Source organism: Ipomoea nil, unplaced genomic scaffold (genome assembly GCF_001879475.1).
Source record: "Ipomoea nil cultivar Tokyo-kokei standard unplaced genomic scaffold, Asagao_1.1 scaffold1421, whole genome shotgun sequence".
Classification (NCBI taxonomy): Eukaryota; Viridiplantae; Streptophyta; class Magnoliopsida; order Solanales; family Convolvulaceae; genus Ipomoea; species Ipomoea nil.
The window spans coordinates 886,289-899,442 of NW_017617849.1; the positions used below are offsets into that span (position 1 = coordinate 886,289).

At 32.1% G+C, this 13,154-nt stretch overlaps 1 pseudogene; it reads right to left on the minus strand.

Annotated features, from left to right (window-relative positions):
- Nucleotides 1-482: 482 nt before the first annotated feature.
- On the minus strand, nucleotides 483-8,773 carry LOC109187307 (annotated as a pseudogene).
- Nucleotides 8,774-13,154: the final 4,381 nt, after the last annotated feature.

The window sequence follows — 13,154 nt, forward strand, 5'->3', positions numbered from 1 at the left end:
CCAAACAAAATTACACTAGTATCCTTTTAATTAATTATATTAGAGATCTACATATAAATGATTACTTTATCTACACCATTGATTGAGTGAATATTTAAGGCTTGGATTGGTTCCTATGTTCTTACCTAACCAAGGATTCTCATTTGAAGCCCCCTATATATATATATATATATATATATATATATATATATATATATATATAATGAAAAAAATTAGCAAGGCTGAGCTGATCGAGTTAACTCGATCAAAATGGACGAGTTAACTCGGCTAAGTTAGACGCTAGGCGGCCAAGTCGGCCGAGTTAGGCGCTAGGCGGACGCCTAGGCAGCCCGGTCGCCTAGGAGGGAAATCGACACGGGCGCCTAGTGCCTAGGCTGGGTCTAGGCCGGCGTTTAGATCCATTTTTGCAACAGTGTTATTATTATATCACGTCGAACAGGAAAAGTTGACCATTGAAAGTTTTATATATAGAAACCCAACCATGTCTGCCTTTCACAATATAATTTACTCAGTCACACTGTACTGTACTGTACTGTGGCATGCATATATGCATCAAGAAGTTAAAGCACCACAACTGCCACGAGAACGACAACAATGCTGGTGGAAACTCTAGCAGCAATTGAGAATTGTCCACTCGGAGGAGGGATTGGACCAGGCGCTACCACAGATCTATTTCCAGGATGTGAAGAGATAATATTGGCAACAGGAGGTAGAGGTGGCTGCACCACATCGCTCTCTGTCAGTACTGGGGCCGGGGCCTCTGCTGGAGGCTGAGAACTCAGAAATTGAAGAAGACCGCCCACTGGAACACCAAGCATGTATGGCGGGATTTTCTTATATCCCAGACACCGATTCCCTGCCAAATCCCAACACCGATCAAGGAGTTACGTTGCATGTCTACACTTAAAGGAAATTAACTTACTTCTGTATCTGTTAGCTGTAGCTGGGAAATCTGTAATTACACCATCAACACCAGCTTCAGAAACAAAGGTGTTTATCTCCACAGATGGATCTGAGAAGAAGTCCCATGCTTGGGATAAAAACTCATTGCTGAAGAGTTGCACATATACTTTAACCTTGAATTTGTGCAGCTTTGTCACCACATTTGTTTGTTTGGCAAGGAACTCTCCAACAGTTGGAAACACAGATTCTTTGCTTATGACTACAGAATTTGCCAACTTTTTGATGTCCAAAACAGTAGAGTTCTCAATATCTCGGATAATCTCATCAATCCAATACACACGTTCGTAGTTGCTGTTTGTAAATTTCCTCAGAACAGCACTGCTGGTTGACCGAATCATAACTTTTTTGTCTGTCAGATTATTGTAACCGGCTCTGCTCAAGGCATCTAGAACTGCATTGACGATGCTTAATCCCTGCTTTTCTGCCAGATAGGCTGCATTCTGTATGGAACGATGAGGAAGAGTGTCAATAAGCTGTGAGAAGGCTGAAGGTTGGGTAACCATTTTCTATAGATTCTTCCAAATATTCTTTTAACTCTTAACAGAAACTGGTTGACAATGCAAAAAGACTTCACTGTTTGGTAAAATGGCTGTTAGCTGATAGCTGTTTGTTGTTAGTTGATTGTGTTAATTAGATGGTATAAATAGTTGATAACATTAGCTGATTGTAAAAATGTGTTTGGTAAATTAGCTGTTAACTGATAGCTGTTTGGTATAATTTCTTTTCTCAACAAACTAATTGAAAAAGTTACTAGTAGTAGCTTTTTTAATTTTAGCCTTTTGGAGTTGCAAAACGCTAATTAACCAAACATTTATATTGATATTTTAACTAAATTAAACAAGTAATAGTGGTCAAATAAGCCAAAATTGACATATAGGCCAATTTTTTACCAAGCAGAGCCTAAATTGTAACAAAATTTAAAAGATGATAACCATTTTTGAACAACATAACTATGAAAGATAAAGCTACTATATCATAACTTACAAATCAAAAGTGCATTTTTTTTTATTTAAAAAAAATAAAAAATTTGCAATAGGTAACTTACCTCTATGCCGATGAGGACCCCTGAAACAGAAGTAGCATTTTTTGACAATGCTAAAAGGTCATCAAGTTTCATAAAGTTCCCTGCATGTCGCGATTTTGGGTTCCTAAACAAATTATTCTGTGAATATGGGTCTGACATTGATGCTGCAGGAAGTAGAAAAATGTGTACGTAAATATAATATAATGCAACAATAACCAACAGTTATTTTAAATAGAGTTAATTACCGAAATGGTCCCTTGACTATAGTGAAATTATCAATTTAGTTCTTGACTATTTTTTTTAACCAATTAAGTCCCTCAATTTTAAAAATCTTAATCAATTTGGTCCTCTGTTTGTTTGACCGTTAATCAACCGTTAACTTGAGACCAAATTGGTAATTTCGCTATAGTCAAGGGACCATTTTGGTAATTATCTTTAGGGGTGGGCAATTCAGTTTAGTTTTCTCAAAATGAACCGTATCAAACCGAACCGAACTAATTTGGTTCGGTAATATACCGAACAACCGAACGGTATTGGATTCTTGTATACCGAACGGTTCAATAAAAAACCGATCCGAATTGTTCGGTAAAAAATTGAACTGAACCGAATACCGTTTGATTTTTTTAAAAATATAATAATAATAAAAAATAAATAAATAAATAAAAAGTAAATCCAAGTTTCATATTGCTTGCTCTGCCATTCAGCTCATATTTTCACGGGTATCTCTCGTAAATGTTTTATTTGATTTCTTTATGGTTTGTTATCAAAAGTTATATATTATGTGTTATGGTGTTTACATAGTCCATATCCAAAGTCTAATATATAACAAAATAGCAATCCAAAGTTCAAACGGTATTCGGTTCGGTTCGATTTTTACCGAACAAATTCAGTTCGGTTCGAGTTTTTATCGAACCATTCGGTATACAAGAATCTATTACCGTTCGGTTGTTCGTTACCGAATCTAACTAGTTTGGTACGGTTCGGTTCGAGAAAACTGAACCGAATTGTCCACCCTTAAAAGTTAATTACTAAAATGGTCCCTTGACTATAGCAAATTACCAATTTGGTCCCAAGTTAACGGTTGACTAACGGTCAAACAAACGGAGGACCAAATTGGTTAAGATTTTTAAAGTTGAAGGACTTAATTGGTCAAAAAAATAATCAAAGACTAAATTGATAATTTCGCTATAGTCAAGGGACCATTTTGGTAATTAACTCTTTTAAATATTCAAGTTAATGTGAACTAAATAAAATTGAATTTCAAAGAGACCTCTGATCTAATAATATTCCAGAAGTAGAATTGAAGTTAGCTGAACTTACGTCTAAGCATCTGAATTTGGTCCCATGTGACGCTGAAACTGTAAATTCCATTTACTTCCGCAAGCTCTGGAATGCTAATAGCAAGATCGCTTAAAGACTGAGCAGCTGTACTCCCATCTATGAGATTTATAGAACCAAAGCAGAATGGTATTCCATCTTTTGTCATTTGGACAGGACAGTCAAGAACATCTACACCATCAGATGTGGCTTTAGAATAAGCTTTGTCAGTGCATCCGGGATAATCCCCACTTGCTCCTTGAGATGAGATAATTAGAAACCCTAAACCCAATACAAATTAAAAATAAAATAAAATAATATATATGCAAAGCCATATTCACAACAAGCTAAGGATATATGCAAGCTATGTACCTTGAGGCTTATCATTGTTGTCCATATGAGAATAGCAATCTGCATGTTAACAAAATCTTTAGCAATCAGAAGATAATTGAATGAAGAAAGAGCTCTGACCTAATCTTTAGCATTTTAATGTCTCTTTCTCAGTTTCTCTCTTATCCAGTTAGCAATTTCAAAATCACAAATCTATATGCCCACTTCAACACTGTCCTAACCTCTGTTAAAACGTACATTTAACCTTAAACTCATATATATATATATCCAGCCTTATGAAAATAAAATATTATATCATGTCAAACAGGAAAAGTTGCACCTCACTATCGAAAATGAAATAAATTTATAGTTTACCTATAGCCGATGATGGAGTTATTGGGAAGTCAGACAGCACACCATCCACAGAAAAGTCCCCATTGTCAATGAAAGAAAGATATTCTGCTAAAGGATCATAACTATAATTATAGGCAAGAGATCTATCATTTAAAAAGTCTGAAGCATAAACCTCTAGACCCTCTTTATGAGCATCTGATACAATTGATGTATGTGGCAGTAAGTATTGGGTATTGTCTGAAGGCCAGATGTAACCTTTTGGAACAAGGATTCCTGAGGCAAAGGTTTTAATATATGTAAGATTCTTTTGTAGAGACCCATATGTTTTGCCGGTTGAAGGTTCAACTTCATGTTGTCCAAGAAATCGGAAAACAAGTTTTGTCACTTTTGGGTTGAATTGTGCCACAATACTTTTCAAGAAGTTTACTTCGGGTGATGAAATGTACTGAACAACAGCGCTTTTAGATACAGAAAGAACAAAGGTTCTCATACTCAAATTGTGCTGTTTGTAGAATAAATCATGCTGCCAAAAACAAGAAACAAGAAGTCACTACAAAAAAAACTATGAAGAAGCTCATAAAAACTTGCACAACAATGAATACTCTTAGCCAAATTATTTCACAAACATTGCCTTTTGGGATCAGAGGCAGATCTAGGAATTTTTTTGAGTGGGGGCAAAATTCAAAAATGTTTATGACAAAATATCAAAAGTTTATACAAATTTTGATATGAATCACAATTATATACTCCATCTTGTAAAGGGTTAAAAAAAAAATAAAAAAAGAAGAAGAAGAAGCTAGAATAAAAGCCCATCCCTTTGGTATCAATTTTAAGGAACAATCAACTAAGTTACCATAACATCTAGCAACTTGTATATACATTTCGCTTTTATATATAAGTTACTGCTATATATATATATATATATATATATATATATATATATATATATATACACACACATACATATATAAGGGGGTGGGGAAGAGTGAGGGGGGCAACTGCCCCATTGCCCCCGGCCCCTCTGGATCTGCCTCTATTTGGGGTTACAGAAAGTAGTAAGGTTTCTAAAGTATCTACAATGTACAACCACATAATTCACCATACCAGTAAAATGTTATTTCCTAAACACAGACCTGAGTTCTCAATGTAAGGAAGAGATACACAGATTAAAACTCTAACCCTTCACATGTTCACATGCATATATGTAAAACAATTCTGTTATAGGATATGCATGTAAAGTCAATATATGCTAAGTTGTAACAAATGTAATAGGCAGGAGGAGTTAAATAAGTGAAATTGCCACTAAAGGAATTGAGAAAAATTACAAAAGGGGCAACCCCAGACCCCAGTTGAATTGAACAGGTTGTTGACTTGGTAACTACATGGTTCCAAGTTTGATTCCTAGTGGGAGTGACCTATTAGCCTTCTTGGTTTAGGCCATTAGCTATGGCCAACCTAGGCTGGTTTACCTCGTGGTCCTTTGCCGGCTAAGGTCACAATGCGTTTACCCCGTTGTATGCATAGTGGCTGCTAGTTTTCCTCGTCCCCAAAAAATACAAAAGCAAGCAATTTTGGATCAATTTGTAATTTACCACCTGAACATTTAACCACAATCCTGGAGGTTTAACTTGATGAAGCATGTCTTCAACAGTAAGAATTTGCTGAAGGCCATCAAAAAGATATGAACGAGCATAATTTCCTTGTGTCACTGTTCAAGGTACAAATTAAAGAGTATCAATACTTTTTAAGAATATTCAAATATCATGTCTAAATACTTTTCAAAAGGTGTTAGATTCAAACACAAAAGTCACAAACAACAGAGGACCACCGAACTCTCCACCCAAAGCAATGTGCAGTGTTAAACATAAACATCCAAAAGCATGTCAAAAACATTAATAAGTGAAGACATAGAAAAGGCGCAAAAGAATTAATGACTCACTCACATTTGACCGACATCAGTTCTTTGGAAGTGAAATCTATGGAAGTGAACCCCATTGACGAGGTAGGTAGTTGTCTTGTTGGGGAAGACGCCTGCTACAGTAGAGGCATTGTCAAGCTTGACATCAGGAAAGCAAATTCCGATTCCATCTTTAGTTAGTTGCACATCACACCATGCAACCACATTGGGTAAGCTAGTTATTTTTGCAAAAACATAAGCATTAAAACTGGAGTCGGGAAATATCCCTGAAAGTCCCCCACGAGCTATAACTAAAGGTGCATCTCCTGTAGTAAAGCCAAGAAAAAGTTTCAGTTTTTGCTATAAATCAATCAAGAAAATATCTAATTCTTGTTTGCTATATCCTGAAATAAAAATGAGGGAATAGATTTGAGAGTATATTTAGTATAATTCTTTGCTCAGTTCCCACAACGAAGGTGGAGGAATAATGGACAAGCCTAGGGCTCTACTAACAAAAAAAAAATTAAAAATATAAAAAAATTTGGTTGACATTTATTTTTCTTTTAATTTTAAATTGTAAATAAATAAATAAAAAGTGTAACAAAATCTATAATTTTATATCGTAAAACTAAATTTTTAAACATATCTGTCATATATTTATTTTTATTTTTTGCTTCATCTTTAAAAAAATCACTAATCTTTCCTCTTAGAAGATGTATTAGTTTCAGACTATTTTTAAATGATTTTTATATCATGTATCGTTAATTATTAACTATTTAATATATGTAAATATTTTATTATGGTTAAATTGACTAATTTATAATAGTTTTTTTTGTTAATCAAATAATATATTTTTTAACAACAAAGAAATTCTTCTTTTGAATTATATTATGATTAAAGATACAATTAATGAGTTAATACCCAAAATCGTCCTCGACTATAGTGGTTTTTCTCAATTTCGTCCTAAACGACTTTGGTGACCTAATATCGTCCCAGACTTTTGTGTTTCGCTCAATTTAGTCCCAGACTTTTGTGTTTTTGCTCAATTTAGTCCTTCATTTGTTATTCTGTCCATTTGGTGTTAAATAAATAGACAATTCAGTAATTTTAATATTGGCATCTCTTTACTCATAGACATGTGAACTGCGAAATCCTTTTTTTTTTTTACGAATTACTCTCAGAATTACTCCTAAAACTGCGAATATAAAATTTGATTTGCAGGTCCGGGAGTAATTCTGGGTGTAATTCATACAAGAAAGAGGAATTTCGCACTTCATAAGTTGAAAGTAAAGAGAGATCAATATTGACATACTGAATTATTCCTTTATTTAACACCAATTTGACGGAATAACAAATGGAGGACTAAATTGAGCGAAACACAAAAGTCTGGGACGATATTAGGTCACCAAAGTCGTTTAGGACGAAATTGAGAAAAACCACTATAGTCGAGGACGATTTTGGATATTAACTCTACAATTAATTGTCAAGAACTTTGTGGTGCAATGGCACTAAGTTAACTCCCTTAAATGGGTGATTGTAGGATTGAGACTTAACTTAGTGGATGCGATATTAGTCTTTTGTGCTTCAATTGGCATCTCCTATGCATACACTAATTAATTTAAAAGGTTAAACCTTATTAAGTGAAAATTTTAAAAAGGGTAAAAAGTTAGTATGTACCATTTAAATTAAGAAACTTGTTTTCAAATTTCTTCATCTTCCTCAATGGGGGGAAATTATGCTGTGCAATCGTGTACATCTTGTTTTAAAACGACGCCGTTTTGGTGAAAAATAATGCCGTGTCAATTTAAAAAAAATTTCCTTTCTTTCGCCGCTAACGACGCTTGTCTTCAAGAAGTTTATGTTCATAATTATAGAACTTTATGTTCATAATTATTGAACTATATGTTCATAATTATAGAATTTTATGTTCATAATTTTTGAACTTCATATTCACAATTATTGAACTCTATATTCACAATTACAGAACTCTATGTTCATAATTATAGAACTCTATATTCATAATTTTTGAACTCTAGAAGTCTATGTTCATAATTATAGAACTCTATGTTCATAATTTTTTAACTCAATATTCACAATCATTGAACTGTATATTCACAATTACATAACTCTAGGTTTATAATTATAGAACTCTATGTTCATAATTTTTGAACTCTATATTCATAATTCTTGAACTCTATATTCACAGCGTCTTGCTGAGTTGTTTTATTTGACAATTTTTTTTTTAAAGAAATGAATTCTGATTGGTGGAGAAAAACGGTGCCACTAACGGCACCGTTACTTCAAGATTCCCAAACGGCGTCGTATTGGAACCGTGTTCACCTTGCAAGGTGGACACGATTCCGCAGCATAACAATTGCTTAATGGGAGGTCATAAGTTTGAATTGATAGTAACTTTTTGTGTTTCTATATGTTGAGAAATTGTTTTCAAACTGTTCCAATACTTGGGAGGTGATTTGGTAGATAGAAAAGTTTTAAATTTTCATGCAGTTTAATATATTAGAAAATGCATGAACCAAACATCCCCCAAATGTTTGAAATCTTTTCAAGAAATTTAATTATTATGTTTTTATTAACTAATTTTTCCATCAAAGTGTTTCTGAAACACAATTTTAAAATTAATTTCCCAAAAATTTAATTAGTGGAAAGGAAGCAAACATTTTTGAAAAAAAAAAAAAAAAAGAACAACAAAAATTTAAGAATTTTAAAAGATATTGTCAAAATTTTGTCAACCAGAGAGAGAGAGAAGATAGGATACCACTGAGAGTTTGCCATTTGGAGGTTGTGTTAGTAGATCCTCGAGCGGAAACTAAAGCCACAGCGGAGCAGAGAAGTAGCAGGAGGCTGAGGAGTGAGCTGAGCTTCCGCATTGCTAGGCGGAACATTAACAACTTGATCGAGTTTCCGGCCAAAATTTGCGGCAAAAGTGAATTTCAGTTGCCCAAGGGAGTAGTGACGAGGAGGAGAAGAATATAATACTGTATAGTAGTGACTAGCGACACATGAATAAAAAACTTGTCTGAAACCATCGAATGAATATCAAGTTGTAAACAATTGAGTATATAAATATAACAATTTCACTTATAAATATGGACGGATCTAGAAAATTTTTTTAGTGAGCGAAAGATTAAAAATTAATGAGATATTTTAAAAGTAAAAATTACTTAAAAGTCGAGTCATAAATATTGTTAATTACGATAAAAAATTAAAATACATCAAAATAGATAAAAATTATTTAAAATAAAATATGAAATATAATTAACTAGATAAAATATTTTGAATAGAAAACATATTATAATAAAATATTCATATCACTATTAATATTTGAAAATGAGAAATCCCTTTGCAACTGCCCAATCATGGTAAATTATATCCTCATGTTATATTATGGATCTAAATTTATAAAAACAATAACATAAGTTTGTAAATTCATTAAATAGTAATAGAGTTACGTTATAACAGTGTAAGAGTAATTATATTTAACAAAATATAATAAGTGTAATTTTTTCAAATGACAATTTAATGTATATTACTTGAAGTACTATAAAATGTTCATAAGAAATTTGATAGGATTATATGACAATCATACTTACCCTACATGGTCTAATTCACGTGTTCACATGATATACGTGGTCTATAAAAGGGCACTTCTCAACCAGATTCGATCAAATCTGACCGGCCTAGCAAACTATTTTGCGTTTAATAGTACAGTAAGTTGATTAACTTGAGAGTCGATGCTAGTTCATAACCTATTCCAACCGGAAAAGAGGCTAGGCAACACTGGTATGTCCTCCTATACCGACCATAACTGACAGCCTTTAGGGTCATCGACCAAGAGCGGAATACAAGTCCCCATCACGTCTCATCAAGTTGTCAGCCTTGTAAGGACGTTTGGCACATTTGTCTTTGTCGCGGAACCCATACACGGCACGTGGAATACATGTCGAGAGACCGACATGTATCCCCTGACTCATCCTATATAAGACACTTACATTTATTGTCCCAAAAAGGGAGATTGCTACTCTCAACTTACACCAATCCAACTAGAGCATCCCGACCTCATAGGTTCGGGCCCTTAGTTACTTTCCCGACCACATTGTTTTCCCCTTATATTTGTTTATATTTTGATAGCACTCAATAAAGTAGGTCGGATCATGTATTATTTAATAATAATAACAACAACAACAACAACAACAACAACAACAACAATAATAATAATAATAATAATAATAATAATAATAATAATAATAATAATGGATTTCGGCCTAATCCAATTATTAAAAAAAAAAAAAATTGTGATTTTAGGCTTCTGAATTTCCACATAAAATATCTTACCTAATTATTCTTTTTATCATTCATTTACGTTATACAAGTCGACCCCAGTCAATTTGCATTATCAAAATTCATAAAAGTAGTTTATAAATCTATTATATATATATATATATATATATTACACAAACCACACACCTAAGGTTTTAAAATAGCACACCTTAAATTTCAACAACTCAGGTACCTTAAACATACAAATCACGCACCTTAAAAAGGAAAACTTCGCACCTTAACAACCAACGACGCAACTAATGTTTTAAAATGACGCACCTTAAGTTTCAACCATTCACGTACCTTAAGCATACAAATCACGTTCCTTAAGAAAGAATATCTCGCTCCTTTAACAACTGCACCTAACAAGGCCAACCGCACGGGAACTCATATATATATATATATATATATATATATATATATATATATATAAACGGGCAAAGTAAAACACAATGGACCCATGAAGTTAAAATATATATCCTTTAAACAAAAAATCTAATGATGCTTTTTACAATAGGACAAATATTGACCTTAAGTAGTGAAGATTGAAGAGCCTCCACCACGGCAAATTATTGATTATCCTGTGGACCTGGTCCACCTTGCAATATGGATCGGGTCCATCTTGTAAAGTGGATCCAAATTTAAAAATACACAATTTGCATATTGAATGTTTATAATTTACAAACTAAACGTTCATAATTTGAATTGTAAACATTCAACATGTAAATTGTGTATTTCAAATCTTTGTCTATCTTTAAAGTACATCCTTGAGATGTCATAAGAGTTAATTCCATTTTTTGTCCTAGATTTATAGGTGGTAATTCATTTTAAGTCTTTTTTTTTTTTTTTTATATTAAAACATTCACTTTTGGTCCTAATATTATTGTGGCATGACCATTTTTTGTCCTTTATCAACAAAACAATTTACATATCCTTAAATACAAGGGCATTTCGGTCTTCAATTATGATTTTTTTCAAAAAAATTAACATAAAAAATATAGCGCTTCAACCTACTTTATATATAAAAAAAAAAATATTGAAATGTCTTTGTATTTATCGATATTTCAACGATTGTGTTGAAGGATGATTAAAAATGATCATGCTACAATAATACTAAGACTAAATATGAATGTTCTTATAAAAAGGCCTAAAAGTGAACTGTCACTTATAAATTTAAGACAAAAAAATGGAATTAACTCTAACTCATAATATTGTTATAATGCCCCTAACCCATCAAGGGGCCTCCGCTACCCTATAAGGGCATCAGAGCTAAAAAGTGTATGTACGTGTGTGAGAGTGTGTGCGCGCTAAACTATTAATTTGTATTGTACTTGAAAACATCCAAATTGGGACCATTGCCAAATTGGATATTGATTATTGATAACAATGTTTGCATCACCATGTGAATGGGAAGACCAAGACTTTCATTGTAAGGTGACGTTTACCTCATATTTCATAAGCTTATTATACTCTTTATTTTGTACATTTAATAGGAAATTTAGACAAATTAGTAATGATATATAAATAAAAGAATTAATTCTACTTTTAATTTGCCGGCTATAGTTTATAGTAATACTATTTTTTAATGTTGGGAGAGAATTTTAAATATTTTAAAACGAATTTAATTTAACAAATTTGAAAATATCAAAAATTTAAAATTTAGAATGCTCGATTAGGAATATATATATATATATATATATATATATATATATATATATATATAATATTTATTATATGAGAACTACTTCCCAGATGAGAACTTGTGGACAAATTCAAACCATTCATCTGCAAGATCAGATGGATTGAAATCAAGTAAAAAATAAGCGGAGTTATTTTAAAAAATATTACAAATTTTTAAAATAAGAGGGATCGTTTCTTAAATATTACAAAATTTTGTTTATTTTCAATTGTTAGATCTACTAGATCAACGGTTTAGATCAAAATGTCCTTCTATTTAATGAAATTTCAACGATTTTGTTGATAGAGGACCAAAATTGGTCATGTCACAATAATACTAGGACCAAAAGGGGATGTTTTAATTAAAAAGGACTAAATATAGATTGTCACCTATAAATCTATGACCAAAAATAGAATTAACTCATAAACTAAATATACATTATATGTATTTATATTTACTCTATAGTAGATTCATAATATTCATTTTATATGTTGATGAAAACAAATTAAAGCTTAATGTAAATAAGCATTATACTACAGAACATTATATTTATGTACTATATTCATAATATTTCTTTTATATGTCAATAAACTTAAATATTATCTCCAGAAACAGTAAACTAAATGTACATCAATGTATTTCTATTCACTAAGCTATATAGTAGGTTTATAATATTTTCTCTATATGTTCATAAAAATAAAGATTATTGTACATAACCCACATCATATTTAATAACCTTAATTATGTATTATACTCATAATATTTTTTATTTTTTAAAATAATATTTGTTTTATATATCTATAAATCTAAACCTTAACAGGACGTTTGGTTGAAGGGAATTTAAATTTCATTCCCACTTAATTCCCACCCAATTCCAAAGGCCACAAAATTTCCTTGTTTGGTTGAAAGGAATTGCAATTTCCATATTTTCATGGAATTAAAATTTCATGTCCCCCATGTGATTTTAATTCCTAGGATTTGAGGAAGAAAAAAAGATAGTGATGAGTCAAAATTACTCCTTCATTTTTTAACCTAAAATAAATGTCTAACAACAACAGACATTTTTGACTTTATACTACTTATTCCCTTTCAATTTTCATGTATATCAAACATTGGAATTGAAATTCCCAGTAATTCTATTCCTGTAAACCAAACACTGGAATTTAAATTCTCACTTTATTCCCAGTAATTCATCTCCCATGAAATTGCAATTCATTTCCCACGTAATTCCCCCTCTCCAACCAAACGCCCTG